Here is a 20,216-nt window from a genome sequence, read left to right as displayed (position 1 = left end):
GTTGCAAGCAAACATCCTATAAGGTTGTAGGGTAGAACGTCTGCCTTAAAGTTTAAGGATTAAACCAATGATCAACATATGGTGCAATCTTCCCCCACAGCCAGGAGCACAGGCCAAAGAAACAAGGGGTGGAGGTACAAGTGTTTACTGTTCTAGTTCTTAACACACCAGAAGTTTTACTTCCCATGCCCATGACCTTGGGTTTAGTGGATTTGGAGGTCCATGACCAAAGCAGAAAACAATCATGTTTCTGATCCACTGGAAGCTGAGACACCTTCCCCTTTCCCCCCTCCACCTTCCAGTGAACCAACAGCCAGGTAGGGGTCCAGTGGAAAAGACGATATCAAGTATTTACAGCCTACAGGATTTGTTGGGGTACTTCTTTGTTCTCCCTTGCCCCACAATCCTGGCCAAGAAAAAAAAAACTGCAGAAAAGTCACCAAGATCTCACACCCTGCAAGAATGAAAGTGGGGGTCATCTCACCAGTAAAGAATCCATCCAGCATGGGCTTGTACATGGCAGGGAGACTAAAGTATGGGTGGTGGGAAAAGATGTATCTCTAGGCCCCGTGACCTACCAAGCTGGGAAGCACAGCAGCTGCGGTGATAAACCAAGCGGCTGATCCCTGCCCCATGTCTATTTCCTTAAATGAAGGACACAGGCTTGGCTGACAATTTAGATTTCACATGGAAACATGACCAAATTAATATCACTTTGCAGTGAGAGTAGCTGGTGGGACTTCACACATTCCCTCTGCTGGGGACATGAGCTCTTCATGCAAAGGACAGGAATGGATGCTGAGGGCAAAGGAGTCACCTGTCCCAGATCCTTCCATTTGCTTTTCTGGGTCTGTCTCCACCCTTCTCCACCCTGGTCCCTGCCCCAGGACTCTGGACTGATTAAACTCTACAAGAGGCTCCCAAAGAAATTGGCTTCCAGTTGGGTTCAGCTAGCAAGAGCCTCAGCAGGAGAGGGAGGGAGGGAGGAGAGTAAATCAGGCTGTTTATTCTCTGGTTCCTCCATGGAGGTGACACCGGTCTGCTAAGTCCATCCAAAGACTGTCACTGTTCCTCTCAAGGTGGCTTGTTCCAGCCACTCTCTCTTCTTCTGGGTTTCAGTAACCTGTCCCTTCCCTCTTCCTAGGATGGCAACTGCTCCACCATTGCTAGCCCTGGTTCCCGCACTATGCCATGGTTTCCCGATACCTGCCATACCTTTGCAATGAGTTCCTTTAAAAATAAGACCTCCTCGGGCTTCCCTGGTGGCGCAGTGGTTGAGAGTCCGCCTGCCGGTGCAGAGGACGTGGGTTCGTGCCCCGGTCCGGGAAGATCCCACACGCCACGGAGCGGCTGGGCCCGTGAGCCATGGCCGCTGAGCCTGCGCGTCCGGAGCCTGTGCTCCACAACGGGAGAGGCCACAGCAGTGAGAGGCCCACGTCCCGCAAAAAATAAAGAAATAAATAAGACCTCCTCAATTTATCCTAACAGAACATGCCATCTGTTACCCCTGGGGACTCTAATAAGCACAAAAGGATCATGGATCTGGGAGATGTAGGAAGAGGCAATGTCTTGAGAGTAGACTCTGTACAGCCTTGCGGGAAGTGCACTTGGGTCATGTCTGGGCCCCTCACCCCTCCAGAACTGTGAGATAATAAATGCTGAGCTATCTGTTATGGCAGCAAAAGAACACATAGGATGCTGAAAATTTCTCTCCCATGCACCCTTTCTTAGAAAACTACCCAAAGATGTGCTCTAGCAAAATTAGGGAGTAAACAAAGAAAGGGGGAGGATAGACTCCAGGAAATAGAGTCTTCCACCAAGGACAGTGGAGAGGGAAAGGCCCCGGGGACCATTGGTGGCACACCTGGAGAGGAAGGCATGGTTGGAGCAGGGGGTCAGAGCCTCCAGGAGGGCAACGGGCAAGGGAGGCTGAGCTCGCTGCCCAGGAGGGAACCATCAGCCATGAGCCTCTGGCAGCCATAAGTGCAGGACACGCCCAAAGCTGGGAGTGTCTGGAGAGGGGCCCTGAAAGTGGAAAGAAATAAGGCCCCAAAATACCAAGCTGGGAGGAAAACCCCAGGAAAGCAGAGGCTGCCTTCCTATTACAGCTGGTGGCCAGGGGCACCTCCACTGTAAATCACAGTGGAAGGAGTGACACTAGGCAGGGGTCCTTGTAGAGGAGTTTGTACATAGACAGTTTTGATCTTCCTTTTGAATCCAGATAATGAAACATCGGTGTGGGGAAAGAAAAAGAGAGAAAGGGAGGGAGAGACAGCGTGTGTTTTTCTCAAGCTGAAGTAACAAGAATTAGATGTTTAAATATATTATGTAGAGTTACACAGTTAAACAAAGGCGCAATGAAATAAGTGATGTAGCTATTGGGATGGGGAAGGAAGGAGGGGGTTGGGGGCCGAAGCCTCATCTCTCTCAGCAGGAAGCCAGTAGATGGTGTTTGGAGTTGATAAATCAGGAGAGAGCCAGGTAAGAGCTTTAGCTTAGAGACATGGAGGAACGGCCAGGAGATGGAAACACAGAAACCCTTCAAAGCAGGTCTGTCTGAAGCCCTCAGCTGGGCTGAGGGCGCAGAGCAAAGCACTGTCCCTTTTCATTATATGGCCCCCTGTACTATTTGGTTTCCTAATCCTGTGCTTGAAACCTATTTTATACACCAGAGCAGATGGGGGGAGAGAGGGTGGGGAAGGAGGGAGGCATAGAAGGAAGGGAGGGGGGGAAGGGAAAGACGGAGGAATGGAAGAAGGGAGGGATGGAGGCGGGAGCGGGGCTGGGGGAAGGCCCCCTGGACCTGCAGTCACTAAAGCCGGAACCCGCGGCTTCTACTCCAGGCCATCGCAAGGAGCCCCTGGCACTGCTGCACCACCAGGTGTGCAGGAGAGGCTCAGGGACAATCCACCCCCCCAACAGGGATGGGAACATGTGACACTGGGCAGTCCCCCAGACACTCCAGTGGGCTCCAGCTCCAGCTGCCCCGGGGGTGACCTGCCCATGGACACACCCTTCACTTGCTTCCCCACTTCCCCTCCCCTCCTCACCCTTTCCTGTCCCTGGGTCACCTCCCAATAACCCATCATACCCAAACCCTTGTCTGAGCTTCTGAGGAGACCCCAGCTGACATCGGCACCATGGCCTGCAGCGTTCTCCATGCCTGCAGCGTCCTCTGTGTCTGCAGCGTCCTCTGTGCCTGCAGCACAGAGGATGGATCCAGGCTCCATACCCCGTGCAGCATCTCCCTGCCCTAGGCTCAGGGTAAGCTCTCCAGCCACCGTAGAAAGGCCTAGGCAGAGGACATGGGGCTGGTGGCAGCAGGTGTGGGCCTGTGTGGGACTGTCCTCCAAGCTGCAGGAGCCTCCTGGGCCGGATGAGGGGCAGGGGTGGGAGCCCAGTGCACTCCCTGCAGGACTGTACGCAGCCTGACCCCATGTCACCACCTGTTCCTAGATCCACAATCCTGGGCATGGCATTTAAGCTCTGCCTGTTGGTCAGGCTGGATCCAGGCCCCAGCAGTGCCAGCAGGCCTCCCTGTGTGTCACCCCGCTATCCCACCGCATGCTTTGCCCTCTTGCTGGTGGTCGTCTTCCCTGGGCAACCTCTGGAAGCTCCAGGCAAATATCCCACTAGCCTTCCACCTGGTAGAAAGAGCAGGGCATGGAGAAGAGTCGGGGTGGGATCTCGTGGACTGACTTGGGTCACCAGCCCACCTTGATTCAAACACTGAGTCACGAGATGGAGATGACCTGGGAGCTGGCTGGGGGGGAGGGGGGGTCAGGCCCTTCTAACTAAACACAGGACCTGAGAGTGGGGAGCCCATATGGTTCCCAGAGGAAAATTGAGATGCTATGTCCGAAGAACAGAGAAGCTCTATGTCCGCCCCAGGTGTCACAGGACGGCAATGCAGAACTCACCTCCACCAGCCGGGGCCCAGCTGATTTCTAAGCACCACCAGCACACGCCAGCTACCAGGACACGCTCGGTCACAGACACTGACGCAGACACTCGAACAGACCAGTCCCACGTTGGATGAGACGTGTGGTTGTGACACTCAGACACTCAGCCAAGAGGATGTTGAGACAAAGAACAAATTTTGTCATGAATATAATCCACATGTTTGTGGGCTGGGTGACCCAGGAGCTCGCTTTTCCTTTACTATGTAACTAGAATGGTTTAAGCCTCTTTACCCCAAAGTGGACAGACCCCACCCTCCCTGTATGTTTCGGGGTTCTCTGGGGCCCATAGGTCCTCCAGTCCCCTTTTCCTCTTTCTTCCTTCACAGATTCCATAATCTCCATGCAGATAACCCTGGACTTGAATCTTCTAGCTCCCCTTGCTATAAACCACCCACAAAATGCAGACCTTTTCCTTTATTTCTCCAAACACATCTCCCTCAACGTAGCAGACTTTTACTAAAGACTCAGGGTGATGATGAGGGGTTATATCACAGAAAATAAATTAAATAGCAGACATTTCTGGTTTTAAAAGGAGAGCCATTATCTGAGGAACTAACTTGAAAGCCAAATTTCTTCCCCGATCCCCCGGGTCATCCATTGCAATTCTGTCCCTGTCTCTTTTGAGGCCTTTTCCTGTCACTATTGCTATGCAACAAACCACCCCAAACTAAAAAGCGAAAAACATTTTCCACTACGCACCTACTAGAAAGGCAATCCAGAACGCTGACAACACTAAATGCTGGTGAGGGTGTGGAGAAACGGGAACCCTCATTCACTGCTGGTGGGAATGCAAAATGGTGCAGCCACTTGGGAAGACAGTTTGATGGGTTCTTACAGAATTCAGTATAATCTTACTGTACCATTCAGCAATCACGCTCCTTGGTATTTACCCAGAGGAGTTGAAAACTTATGTCCACACAGAAACCTGCACACAGATGTTTATGGAAGCCTTATTCATAATTGCCCAAACTTGGAAGCAACCAAGATGTCCTTCAGTAGCTGAATGGATAAATATATCATGATGCATGCAGACAATGCAGTATCATTCAGCACTAAAAAGAAATGAGCTGACAAGCCATGAAAAGACCTAGAGGAATGTCTAGACATAGAGGAAAGAAGCCAATCTGAAAAGGCTAAATACTGTATGATTCCAACTATATAACATTCTGAAAAAATCAAGTAAAAAGTGGTTTCCAGGGGTTGGGTGGGGGTGAGAGGGGTGGGAAGGGATGAGTAGGTGGACCGCAGAGGATTTTTCAGGCAGTGAAAATATGGGAAATCTCTTTACCCACCTATCAATTTTTTTTTTTTTGGCTGCAGTGTGCTGCATTGCATGCAGGATCTTAGTTCCCCAACCAGGAATCGAACCCATGCCCCCTGCATGGGGAGCTCAGAGTCTTAACCACTGAATCACCAGGGAAGGCCCTACCTTCCTCTCAATTTTGCCATGAACCTAGATCCGTTCTTCAAATCTTTAAAAATATTTTTAATGTATTATGCTGACACATTCTAGGGATCAGAATTAGACAGGGCACAAAAGGAACAACTTACTTCTGCTCCATGATTTCTGGGACCAGAGTATTTTCCTAAATGCCAGAGTATTTTCCTAAACAGTCAGCACTATTTAACAGCATGCAGGTGCTCAGATTTAGGTATTATCATGAAATACCTAGCCAAAAAGAATATCTTCCAAAAGATCGATTGTTACTCAGGCATAGAAATACTGTTTCACCATAATGTATGGAAGCCACATCTGCAAAGCTGTATTAATATAGTTTACTCATAGCAGGGGGGCAAAAGTATTTAGTGAGTAGATAAATAAATGAATGAATCAAATATGAACTATCAGCCAAGACATGGAAATAACCTCATTACTTGGAATTGAGTGTTTTAATGTAATTCATTAAAATAGACACTGTCTGTATTTGTGATATATGTGTGCTTAAAATTCATGGAGAGAATGAGCATTTTAATTACAAAATGCTAAAAATCATTAACAATTTAAAGATCATCAAGTAAGCAAGTCCGCTACGCCCTTATAGACAAACCAGACAAGTGCAAGGGCACAGCTAAAGGGCAGGTGCAAGAGGAGGGAGGAAGGGGTAGGGCCAGTTGCCCCGTACTCATGGACCCAGAAGAATTTAACCCAACCTACCAAAATGTAAGAGGCCCAGGGATGCTGTGGGAGAAGGGGAAGGACCAGGGGTTGCATGGGGACCATGACCCCCTGGGGGATCTCAGCCTCTGCTGAGAGACCAGGGCCACATCCACTCCTCCCCCACTGCGACCCCCAGTCTAGACAGCCTCCCACGTCCCACTGCCGAAGGCAGCCTGCCTTCTCCACCTTGATTCCTTCGTCTGCTTTCCCTCCACTTCCAGGAAGTCACCTCTCCTCAATTCCTATCAACTAAATCAAGCCCACCCTTTAGCACCCAGTCCAATGCCACGGTCCCCAAGAAGGAAAAACATCCCCATCACCCAGCCCAGCGCTGATTTCATACCCTCTGTGCCCCCCTGTTCTCTGTGTTCTCTGCTACTGTACTTACCTTACACGAAGGTAAGTCTTGTCGCTGAAGAATCACGAAGGTCCAGCATTCAGGCTGCACTCACTTGATGAGCTGACTCCATGTTGGCTCCATTTCATCCACTCAGCAGCCCCAGGAAGTACTGTGACTGACTGTCCTCATTTTATGGAACTGAGGCCAGAGAGTAAGTGACTTGTTCAAGGCCACATGACCAGTTTGAAATACAGATGAACCCTGGGGTGCCTACGGGGTCCATGTGATGGCCAATCCCAAGGTCTCCTGGAGTGAGGGGAGGGGGATGGACATGCTGGGGAGTTCATGGTGGTGCCCTCACGTCAGGGTTCCTGTTCAGGGTCTGGTGGTACAATGCAGTCACATCTGCCTAGTTAGAGACCTGCAGATTACACTTCTGGTAAGAGCAGAATATGCAATGAAATAAGGAACCACAAGTATCTCTTATTACCTCACAAAGATTTATTAGTGAAGGCAAAGTGCTTATAACAGTTGTCAAATATAAAGAGGTTAGTTGCACCAAAAAAAATAAGTTTTCCCAACTGGCTTGACTTTTGTTTAAGACAACTAGTAAGTATTCAGCTATCATAAAAATACTTTTGAAAAAACAGACACACTCCATCTGTCCCTTCAAAGTAAAAGTAACATTTCAAAATGAGTATGAAAGAAAGAGTAATGTTATACAGAGAGCTTCTGAATACAGATATATGGAAATGTTTTCATTATTATATGATTTTGCTGGCCCAAACAAGATAATACGTCATCCACTAAACTCTCTTATCTGCACACTTAAAACAGAATTTTCTAAGCTGTTTAAAAGGTTTCCAAATGAATATTTTGAATGGATTTTGATTCCATATGTTTTAAATTGCATAACTGGTGGCTGTGATTTTTAAAATGAGTTTCATCGAAGACGTGAACTCAATTTCCAGAATTTATTGTAAAATGAGATTTTTATGAATCTTGCCAAACTTATCCATTAACACCTTAATCATGACTGTTCCATCTTCACGTGATTAAATGATAAGGAGGTATTCTTCAACTACAAATGAAAATAGATGAACAAAGCTGCCTATATTGGGAATTGCATATAAATACGACAAGATCAGATTTTGAAAACATCATTGACAAATTTGCAGAAGTTACAGCTTAAGAACAGAAAATTTAATACTATTTGCCACTGCAAAAAAAAAAAACTAGTAGGTACATACAAGCTTTTTTTTCTTTTTCCTACAAGTATATTAATGGAAATTTTAAAATATGAATCTATAACTTTTTCCTTTTTATTGTAATTTTTTAATTTTCATTTTTTAACAAAGGTCCTGGTTGGGCTTCCCTGGTGGCACAGTGGTTGAGAGTCTGCCTGCTGATGCAGGGGACACGGGTTTGCGCCCTGGTCCAGGAAGATCCCACATGCCGTGGAGCGGCTGGGCCTGTGAGCCATGGCCGCTGAGCCTGCACGTCCGGAGCCTGTTCTCCGCAGCGGGAGAGACCACAACAGTGAGAGGCCCGCATACCGCGAAAAAAAAAAAAAAAAGGTCCTGGTATGATTATATAGACAAAATTCAATAAAGGAAAAATTTCACAGTCGAGAAAAAAAATGAATTTTGGTAAGCACAGCCATTTGAATCTACATATATTTGCAAAGTCTCACTCTCAGTTAAGATGATATTAAAACACATATCAAAGGAAACTGAACTTAAAATCTGGCCTTCAGATCACTGTATCACAATAAAGTAAACAAGATTTTTTAATAATGCATATTTGATTATATTACTATTATTAAAAGTGCTTAATGTACTCTAAAGAGAACAGAAAGAAATGGTATAGAAAATTTCAGTACCATTAATAAAGAGGAATAAGTTATTATTTAAATATTACATACTTTAGCTCATTTAAAAATTCTATTTCATATATTTTATCTATGTGTATTGTCAACGCCTTCCAGCCAAAGCCACCAGAAGTACACTTGTGAATTTCTGGTGAACAAGTTGCAGTTATTACTCATTGTGAGGAGAGAGACTACGCACCATGGGAAACGTGGGGGGGGATGGTGGTCAGTAAGATGGTGTTAGATAGTGGTGATTGGTGATTTGGATGAGGATCTAAGGGAGGGCTTCTCTCTAGATTGGATGCTATCAGAGAGAATGGGCAAGCCTATGAGGGGGTATCTCAGTACATCTATCCCTGGGGACAGCCGACTAGAGCAAAGATGAAGCTGTAACTGGTGAAACAGGGATCACTCATGTTGGCCAGGAGGGGCGTGTTAGGTGTTCTGTGGGCGGCACAGTGATCTTGTTTTCATCTGTGCTTAGACAAATTGATGAGGGGGCTTTGCTTGGTCTCACTTTATCACGGGCTCAGAGTAACCTTATCTGAGGTAGGTGTTCTGTGAGATTGTCTACGTCCAACAGATTAACGTGCCTGTCTGTGAATGCCCAGCCACTGCTGGATGTCAGGACTGCTCTTTCCACTTTCCTGGCATAGTATTACAAAACTACAGACACACCTCACAGATATGGTAGGATCGGTTCCAGACCACCGCAATAAAGTGAATATCGCCATAAATTGAGTCACACGCATTTTTTGGTTTCCCAATGCATATAAAAGTTATGTTTACACTATACTGTAGTCAGTTAAGTGTGCAATAGCATTACATCTAAAAAAGCAATGTACATACCTTAATTAAAAAATACTTTGTTGCTAAAAAATGCTAACCATCATCTGACAATGCAGGGTTGCCACAAACCTCCAATTTGTAAAAAAAAAAAAAAAAGCAATACCTGTGAAACTCAATAAAACAAAGTGCTATAAAACAAGGTATGCCTGTACACTGTACAGTAGTATTGTAGTTCACATGTCAGCACCCCAAAAAGAACCTGTACCCCATTCGCAATCACTCCACATCCCTTCTCTCCCCAGCCCATGGCAGCCACTCAAAATTTGCCAATTCTGACATTTCATATAAGTGGCTGCGATAGTTAATTTTATGTGTCCTCTTGGGTAGGTCATGGTACCCAAATATTTGGTCAAATATTATTCTAAATGTTTCTGTAAAGGTATTTTTAGATGAGATTAAGATTTAAATCAGTAGACTTTGAATAAAACGGATCGCTCTCCATAATGTGGGTGCGACTCATCCAATCAGTTGAAGCCCTTAATGGAAAAAGACCAACCTCCTCAAGCAAGAAGGAATTCTCCCAGCAGATTGCCTTTGCACTCAAAGTGCGACTCTCTCCCGGCTCACCAGCCTACCTGGACAATTTTGGACTAGTCAAGACGCTACAATCATGTGCACTAAATCCATGAAATAAATAAATTTATGTGTATACAGTTGACCCTTGAACAATACAAGGGTTAAGGGTGCTAACCCTTTACACAGTCCAAAATCCAAATATAATAAATATAACCTATAGTCGGCCCTTTGTATATACTCATTTCTTCCATGTCCTCCACTCTGCATCTGTGGATTCAGCCAAACTTGGACACAGAGCCATACAGGACTGTGGTATTTACTATTGAAAAACATGCACAAATAAGTGGACCTGCACAGTTCAAACCTTTGTTATTTAAGGGTCAGCTGTGTACAGACACACACACACACACTCACACTCACATCCCATTGGTTCTGTCCCTCTGGAGAACCCTAACACAATGGTATTATAGAATATGTGAGATTTTCTGACTGACTCCTTTCACTCACCATATTTATATGACTTCTCATTTAATCCTCAAACCCTACCATGTGAGAAGCATCTACATCAGCGGTAAAGTGGAGTGGATCCTTCTAGCCAGAATGATTACAGCGGGAATAATGGGCATATGATTCTGGCTTCATGGTGACCATCTTAACACTCAGAATGCACCATTCTGATGTTTGAGAAGCCCTCCTGCGAACTCAGTCGAGAGGGCCCCTCTTGCAGGAAGCCTTCCTGGATCTGTCCTCCACTCCAGGCCAGCATCTCTCCATCACATCCCTCTGCTCTGCTTGTCAGACTATAACAGTCTGTGAACTCAAATGGCTTCTTGCTAAGACTGAAAACCTTGAATGCTAAGGGCTATGTCTATCCACCACCAAACTCCCATCCCCCAGCTCATCCTAGTTTCCAGAACGTTCCATACAGAAGCCTCACCCTAGAGCTCGCCTCTCCTCTGTCCCCGAGGGAAGGTTCTGCTCCTAGTCCCTCAGCCCCGCCAGAAACTCTGGCCTGGTTGAACCCATGGACTGCAACCCAATGGGCCTCGTCCGCAACCAGCAGCCAGGCCTGGCAACCGACCCTCAGCATCTTATTTTCTGTCAAATAAAATGAGTTTTAAGTACACAGGCTTCTGTTGTGTCCAGCTTCTAACTGACAGGCCCGCCCGCCAGGAGCTGCTGCCTCCTGGCTTCCCTCAGCATGAAGTGGGGCAAGCCCTTCCAGAACTTTCCCTCCAGCGGCTTGCTTGCCTTTTGGCTACATGCTTCTCTTTCTGCTCTGTGACAGGGACCACCTTCCCTACCCCCAAAGCTTCCCCACCCACACACACCCAGTGACTAGCCTTAGCTCTGAGTGTTTTTTAATAAGACTTTCTGAATTCCTGCAGGGTAAATTGGCAACTCCCTTTTGAACCAAAATCCATTATCTACCATGAACATGGTCCCAGCAGCCCATAAATAATGGAAATTTGTCAGTATTACCCCCAGAGTGACCCAATCTTCCTTCACTTTTGGACCTTATTATCCAAGGGCGAGGGACCCTTTCAGTAGCAGAGAATGAGGCAAAAGTCAGCATTCTTTTATCTAGGGCCCGACTTTGAGCTCGTCCCTTGGGCAGTTTGCAAGAAGTTTCCTGGTACCTCAACAGAGCACTGGCCCATCTGTTCAGTCTTCAACAGCTCTGTGGAGAGCAGTCCACGGTGCAAGCCAGAGCCCGGCTGCAGAAGACAGTGGAGCACAATCCCCTGAAGCCCCCAGCCCCCCAGGGAGCAGGCTGCAGCCATGACAGCTGAGCATTGTCATGCTGGCTGGAAAGACACAGATTCTTCCCAAATCAGAGAAGTGACTCATAATCTGAAGAATCCATACTGCTGTGTTGAATTGCATCCTCCAAGAGAGATACATTCAAGTCCTAACCCCTGTACCTGTGAATGAGACCTTATATGAAAATAGGGTCCAGGACTTCCCCGGTGGTGCAGTGGGTTATAATCCGGGTTTGAGCCCTGGTCCAGAAGATCCCACATACTGCGGAGCAACTAAGCCCGTGCGCCACAACTACTAAGCCTGCGCTCTAGAGCCCGCGAGCCACAACTACCTAGCCCACGTGCCACAACTACTGAAGCCCCTGCACCTAGAGCCCATGCTCTGCAACGAGAGAAACCACCGCAATGAGAAGCCCGCGCGCCTCAACGAAGAGTAGGCCTGCTTGCAGCAACTAGAGAAAGCCCGCGTGAAAGACCCAACGCAGCAAAAAAATAATTAATTAATTAAATCTTAAAAAAAAAATTAGCCAAATTTTCCATTAAAAAAAGAAAGAAAGAAAGAAAATAGGGTCCTTGCAGGTGATCAAGTTAAGATAAGGTCATTAGGGTGGGCCCTAGTCCAACATGACCGGGTCCTTATCTAAAGTGGAAATTTGACCACAGACATGTCACAGGCAGAGAGAAGACGATGTGAAGAAGGCCAGGTGATGGCAGAGGCAGAGATTGAAGTGATGGAGCTACAAGCCAGGGACACCAAAGACTGTTGGTCCCGCCAGCAGCTGGAAGAGGCCAGGAAGTGTTCTCCCCAGTGTCAGAGGGAGACGGCCCGGCTAACACCCTGATTCCTGACTTCCAGCCTCCAGAACTGTGAGACAGTAACTACCTGTGTTTTCACTGCCCAGTATGTGGTGCTTTGTCACAACAACATGGAGAAACCAACACACTTACCTCAAAGCAGAAGCGTTGTATCTATTCGTTATTGGGTTAGCCATTGCTAGGTACTTTCTACACATCAAGAAAACTTTTCTAAACACCAAGTCATATGCAGGAGATAGATAATGAACAAAGAAATATATAAGAAAATGTTAACGCTACACAGAGAATTAGTAGGGAAAGTGTCCAGTGGCTGCACTGGGTGGTCAGAGACTGGTCCCTGAGGAAGGGAGGCTGAGAGGTGAACAGCTAAGCAAAGCCCTGAAGTGGAAACGGCAGTGGCATTTCTGAGGAGCAGAGGGGACAAGTCAGGGTCAGAGAGATGGGGCAGAACTGGAACCAGAGTGTCTTGATTCTAAAAGTCTTGTGTGCAGGGACATCTCCAAACACTACCTGTATCAGTTCCCTGTGGCTTCAGTAAAAAAGACCACATACTAGGTACCCAAATACAGGGAAATTTATTCCCGCAGTTCAAGAGGCCAGATGTCCAAAATCTAGGTGTTTAAGCAGGGTTTGTTCCTTTTAGAGACTCTGAAGGAGGGTCTGTTCCTTGCTTCTTCTGCCTTCTGGTGGTTGTTGGTGCTCTTTGACGCCCCTCACCTTGCAGATGCAGGACTCCAATCTCTGTCTCCATCTTCATCTGTGTCCAGATTTCCTTCTTACAAGAACACCAGTCATCAGGGCTTCCCTGGTGGCACAGTGGTTGAGAGTTCACCTGCTGATGCAGGGGACACGGGTTTGTGCCCCAGTCCGGGAAGATCCCACATGCCGTGGAGCAGCTGAGCCCGTGAGCCATGGCCGCTGAGCCTGCGCGTCCGGAGCCTGTGCTCCGCAACGGGAGAGGCCACAACAGTGAGAGGCCCGCATATCGCAAAAAAAAAAAAAGAACACCAGTCATCAGATTAAGGCCTCCCCCCATCCCAGTATGACCTCAACTTAACTCAATTACATCTGCAAAGACCCTGTTTCCAAACAAGTTCCCTGGTACCTGGGGTTAGGACTTGAACTTGTCCCTGGGAGCACAACCCAACCCATACCAGTACCAAAGGCTTACTGTCTCTGGCAGGGGATGGCAACAGCTGGACGCCCTGACACATGGCTAAGGGTAGCCCAGTTTGGGCCCAGACACAGTGCCAACATGGCCCAGATGGCCTACAGATATAAAGATACTTCATGTGCAGGGAGAAGAGTGAAACTAGACACACAGCAGCTGGCGATGAAGATCCGGCAAGAGGAAGGATGCTCAAGTGGGTGCCAGGAGGAAGATGGCTGATAATTTATCCCCCACCCAGCGCCCCCCAACACACACACACATGCACACACATCCATGGTGCCTCAGCACAATGCACTTCCCCTGGAACTGACACACAGCCCCAGAGAAAGGGGAGGAAGACCCCAAACCTACTGAAATCACACACCTGGCACCTGGCAGAGGGGGGACCTGGAACAGACATTAGAGGTGGCCCCGCTCTGCACACCTGGCCTTGGGGGAGGTTTTGGTCCATGTCATAGGAAAACTTCTGCAGCCACCAGGCCCAGGCCACAGCCTTCTGGGAGTAAGGCTTGTCCAGGTTGTCCAGTGCTGGGGTGGACACTCCTGTGTGGTGGTCCGCCTTAGGGACCAGAGGGCCAAGCAGACAAGCCTGGTCCAGTGATACAGCCCAGTATAACAGCCCCATCCCAGATTGCACCAGGTCCCAGATCCCCAAGGCATGATGGAGGAGAGGCCTGAGGGGGGAGCACAGATCTCTGCTATTAAAACCTGTGGGGAACACAGAAGCAGAAGCACCACGGCCCTGCTCCCTGTGACCAAGGGGATGCAGGGGAGAGAGGCTTTCTCCCAACCTGGGACCTCAGGAGCGCGGAGCCTTGTGGGCACCCCAAGAGCTCTGGCATTTGCATGGCAGTGAGGCCCCCGGGGTTGGCAGTGCCTAAGGGGTGGTGATGCTGCAGCAGCATCAGCCCTGAGGACCCTCCACATGGTCAGTGCATGAAGTCGGCAGCTCCGGGGGCTCCAGCAGGACAGGGGGAGCGGGCCACAGGGAAGATGATGGGATCACTTCATGAAGACCCATGAGACCAGCCCTGGGGACTCCCAGCACCAGAGGGACCCTCAGAGCCCTCTGGCACAGCAGGAGGGGACATGGTCAAAAAGCAGCAGTCTTCACTATGAAGACATAGTCTGGGGAAGCTCTTGTTCTCAAAGCATAGGGTGGCCCATGGGAGTTTGTCTGTTTTTAGGATGGTGAAGTAGCCAATTTCCAAACTCCTACCTACCTGTTCTGTGATTGCCAACAGTATCATGACAAATTAAACAGTACTCAGCCACTTGGCTGTCATTCTGTGCTGACGAGGATGCCAACAAGGTCTGTGGTTAGAAACTGAGTGTATGTGTCCCCCCAGGATTCATATGTTGAAGCCCTAACTCCCAGTGTGGCTGTATTTGAATATAGGCTCTCTGAGCAAGTAATTAAGGTTAAATGAGGTCATAAGGGTGGGGTCCTGACCCAAAAGGATTCATGTCCTTATAAGAGAAAACTCCAGAGAGCTCATTCTCTCTCTCCCTCCCCACGCACACACTGAGAATAGCCATGTGAGGACACAGCAGGAAGGTGGCCATCTACAAGCCGGGAAGAGAGCCCCGAATGAATTTTTGGCCAACCCAATAGTACAGCTCTCCTTTCATTTGGCTATCTTTTATATTCTACTATGAAATTTTATAGATTTCTTCATTTAGGTTTTAACATTTCTTTGTTAGGTTTTGCATCAGTTAAAGATGTGTTCACTTGTGAGCTAGAGAAAATCTAAACAGCAGTGACTGTAACAAGTAAGGTTCTCCCTCCCTTCCTCCCTCTTCCTCCCTCTCTCCCCTCCCCTTGCCTCCCCTTCCTCCTTTTCCCCTCTCTCCAAGAAGCCCAAGGTAAGACAGTCCAGGGCCAGAGATCATCTGGGAACAGAGCATCTTCTAGTCATTTCTTCCATCATCCCCAGCAGGAAGCTTTCATGCTGTGATCACAAGAAGACTGCTATACCTCCTGGCATCTTGTCTGTATCCTAGGCAGGAAGAAGGTGGCGTTCTCTTCTTATCTGGTGAGGAATGCCCTCCCATGGAATTCTGCCTATGTTTCCTGAAGCATGTGACCTTCATCACATGGCCAACTGTAGCTGCAAAGGATGCTGGGAAATCATGTATTTTTAGGTGAGTATATTGCCAACACAAACAAAATTTCAGGGTCTTTTAGTAAAGAAGAAAAGAGAGTGGCTATGCTCCTGGCATGGTGGCCACAGGTCTGCTCTCAGGTACCTAACAGATTTTGTTGCTATTATGAAGGGGATTGTTTTTTTTTTTTTCTATTGCAATCTCTAATTAGTTATTGGTAGCTAAAGAAAAATTAAAGATCTTTCTATGTTCAACTTACATTCAGCACTCCTGTTAAACTAATTTATTGGTTCTAGTCATTCATCAGGTGATTCCTTTGGTTTTTCAAACTGAACATCTAAAACATCTGAACATAATCACAGTTTTATTTCTTCCTTTAAATTTTTTATTTCTTTCCTTGATATGTGGCTAAGATGTATAATATAGGAGCAGTGACTAGACTTCAATTTTGTTACATCATTAAGTAAGTCGGCCCCTATGGTTTTCTGGTATATGTTCTTTATTAGTTCAAGGAGCTTCCTTCTATTCCATTTTCTCCATGTTTATGTGGTGAATGAACATCTATTGTGGGTTGGGGGAGGGAGGCTAGCATTTATTATGAAAACCATGGAGGTTTGGGGTTGTTTTTTTTTTTCATTTAATTTCAGGCAGTTAACCACACCAATAAATATTCTTTGTTGAAGCAACCCTAACTGGCTCAAGATGTACTACCCTATTAATAAACTAAAATACAATTTGCTAATATTTTTTTTTTGGTTTTTGCATGCACATTCATAATGAGCCTTTGGAGTTTTTTTATTCTTTCCTTGTGTGGTTTTGATAATGTGTTTTCTACTAACTTCATAAAATGGGTTGGTTAGCATTCCATCTTTTTCTACACTCTAGAATAGTTTCCCCAAATCTAAGTTGTCTTCTTGACTATTTGGTAGAACTCATCTATTAAACTGTATGGCGTTGGTGGCGCTTGCTTATTGATCTTTGTCTATCATTTCCATTGACTTTATGATTGTTTCTCTACTTGTTCTTGGGTCTATCTTGATTATTTGTATCTTAGGAACGTTTCAATATCAGCTACTTTCTTAATATATTAGTATAAAGATATTTAATTCTTTAAAAATTTTTAAAGGTCAAATATAGCTACAGCTATGGATCCTTTTTTGTTTCCTCATGATATTTATTTATGCTTTCTTTTTTTTATTGATTATATTGGGTTGGCCCAAAAGTTCATTTGGGGTTTCCTGAATGAACTTTTTGGCCGACCCAATACCTGCACAAAGCTTGCCAATTTTATTTGTCACTTTAAAGAACTTGCTTTTGGTTTTGTTGATTAACTCTACTGGACTTTCTAACTTTCTATTTCATTATTTTCTGCTCTAATCTTTATTATTTCCTTCCTTTCACTTTCTTCAGGTTTGTTTTGTTGTCCTTTTTTGTAAGTTTTTTTTTTTACAGCTAAGAAAACTTAGCTTATTTCTTTCTTGTTTTCTAATAAACACATTTCTGGCTCTAAATTCTCCTTTGAGTAATACTGTGGCTTCATCTCACAACTTTATATGCACAACTTTTAGAGTCATTTGGTTTTAAGTAGTATAACTTCCATTTTGATTTTCTTGTTAAAACATGAATTTTTTAGAAGGTATTTTTTTAATGTCCCAATGCATGCAGGGGATATTCTGTCTATCTTTTTGCTGGTGGTTGCTGTTTTCATTGCACCGCCTCCAAAGAATAAGGACTCATGACTTCAATCTTGGGAAATTGCACATTTTCTTTGTAGCCTAGGACATGGTTAATATTAATAACTTTTCCTATATATATTTTTAAATGAGCATACTCAGTTGGGTGCAGAGTTAATTTTTTCAAATCCTTGATAGTCTTATTAATTATTCTTTTACTTGATCGATCCATTTTTGAGAATTGTTATTTGTTTCCTGTGGCTGCCATAACAAATTGCTACAAACTTAGTGGCTAAAAACAACAGAAATTTATTTTCTCACAGTGCTGGAGACCAGAAGTCTGAAATCAAGGTGTCAGCAGGGCTGTGCTCCCTCCTGAGACCCTAAGAGATAATCCATTGTCTGCCTCTTCTAGCTTCTGGGGGCTGCCCACACTCCTTGACTGGAGGCCACCTCACTCCAATCTCTCCCTCCATCTTCATAAGTCTCCTCCTCTGTGTGTGTCTAATCGCCCTCTACTTCTCTCTTATAAGAACACTTGTGATGGCATTTAGAGCCCACCTGGGTAATCCAGGATGATCTCATCTCAAGATTCTTAAGTAATTACATTTGCAAAGACTCTTTACAAGCAAGGTAGTATTAAGAGGTTCTAGGGATTAGTATGTAAACATATCTTAGGGCCACAATTCAGCCCAGTGCAACAGGGCTGTGTTAAAATCTCTTCAATTCTAAGTTGGTCAATTTCTCCTTACAATTCAAAGAAATTTAGCTGTAAATATTTCAAAGATGTGGTCTTAGGTATAAACAATGTCAAAACTATTGTATCTCCTTGATGCATTTTCACTTTTATTAATATGAAATATCTGTCTCTGTCCTTCTTAAACTTCTCATTTCAAGTTCTAATTTATCTGTATGAATATTGCTACATTTTCTTTTTAGTTAATTCTAAAACTTTCAGAGTCATTTTGTTTCAGCCTGATTTTTATCTCATCTTTATATTATCACAGCTGATAAATGTGGGCTTATCTCTGCCATTACAACATATTTTTCCCTTCACCCTGCTTTCTCTAGGCTCCTTTTGACCCTATGCTCCCAAATCTGACTTCTCTTTACCCCTCTGCACACCTGAAACCTTAGCCTCAGCTGTTTTCAAGTTCAATTACAACTTCCGGGATAAGTTTAGGTTCTATGAAGAATGCCATAACTGCCCCCAAAGTGCACAGGTCACACTTCTTTCAAGCACAAGTTCTGAGAACTGTGTGAGTAACCAGTTACTTTTCCACTTTGCCAGAACTCCACCAATATTTCCACGCTCCCAGCAAAGAAAACTCTGGCTCGATATTTCAAGTGCACTCGCTATTTTAAAATGCATCCGGTCACACTGTTCTTTAGTTGAGAAATAATGGGTTTCAAAGCATCCTGTAGACACAGCCAAAGCACACACTTTGAGAGTTACTTAGGAGAGGGGCTCCGTTTTAAGGACAGCTAATGAAAGGTGAACAAACCCCGTCATTTGTCATTCACTGACTTTTTTTTTAACCAAGCTCCGGCGGAGTTGATTCTGAAAAGGACAGAGTTACATAAGGGCACCAGTGTGCCAGGGAGAGCAGGACCACGGGGGCAGAGTGAGTGCACCTCTTCACCACCCAGAGCAAACATTCTTGGCTCAATTGAGCTGCAGCTGCTGAGCTAGTAAAATCCCAGAAAAGAAGGAACACAGTGAATCAAGAGACAGAAGTGAAAGAAGAAAGTGCAGCCAAGAGAACCTCCAGATAAGGCAGAGGCATTAGGGAGAACAGGAATTTATAACCCAGAGAATACACTTAGCTGAGGCTTCTCACGTTTCTACTATCTGTGTCAGAATCCTCTGGGTTCAAGTAAAAGAATGCTCTGTCCCAGTCATCATTCATGTTTCTTTTAAAGGCACAAATTCCAGCATAGGCAATTTCGATGAGAACTGAACTATTTATTTACTGGAGTCTTACTTATGACTGTTGTATTCAGGCAAGAGAAAAGATCCGGCTCACACAGAAAGCGGGACTGGCTTCCTCTCTCCTACGACTCCAGAGGGGGCTTCCATCTGACCCAGAACGAGAGCCAGTTATAAAATCTCGGCAAGGCCAAGGGCAGCACCGCTCAGCGAGGGAAGCCATAAACCAGATGGAAAGACATCCTCCCCCCGTACTTTCCCAGAATGTATCCTCGGGTCTGGGGTTTAAATCACTCTATGAACCAGCTTCCACGTCTGTAAACAGGTGACCGGGCATCCACAAATTCAGAACTGCCAGGAGGAAAAATTGGTAAGGTGATTAGACACACTGGCTACAGAAAGTGCTGGGTAGGAACCTAACAGCCCGCACACAGAGGCCAGGTGTCTCTGCAGGGATGAGAAGGTCCCCAGGGAGAGGACGGGGCCTGGGAGAGCTCTGGTCCCCACCTGTCACCCCAGCTCCGTGAACAGCCTGGGCAGGACCTTTCTCAGGATCAGTATCCCCGGCTGTGAGAGCTGTGAGACCAAGGGGCAGCCCACCTATGTCATCAGACCACGGGGAGCAGAGCAAGTGCTTCTTGCCATGGACTGTCCATCTCACCCCGGAAACTGTCAGCAAGGGACAGAAGGGGAGCCAGGTAAGGGCTTCTAGCCACCTCCACCTTCAAGGAGCTGGGAGCTAAAGCCGCTGCTCCCTCCAGGGCACTAGGTCCTTCCCGCACGTTCTCCAAACCTCTGTGGGAGGTAAGGCTGTCTCTGGGGTCTCCTATTCCTTATACATGTCCACACCCTTCTCCTCCCCTAACCCCAGCCAGGCAGTCAGGCCCCAGGTGTGGTCACCTGCTGCCCCGAGTAGCCCTCTGGCTCTGCCTATCCAGGAAAGGCATGCCCTTCCATGCCCAGGAACTTATCATCTACCTCCTTCCACCGGGACTCACGTCCAGGGACCCTGGAAGGGACACGTGTCATTGGAACCAACTAAGCATTCATCCCCTTTCTAGC

This window comes from Leucopleurus acutus, assembly GCF_964270905.1.
Source record: "Leucopleurus acutus genome assembly, chromosome: 3".
Classification (NCBI taxonomy): Eukaryota; Metazoa; Chordata; class Mammalia; order Artiodactyla; family Delphinidae; genus Leucopleurus; species Leucopleurus acutus.
Note: the sequence above shows the minus strand (reverse complement) of the source record.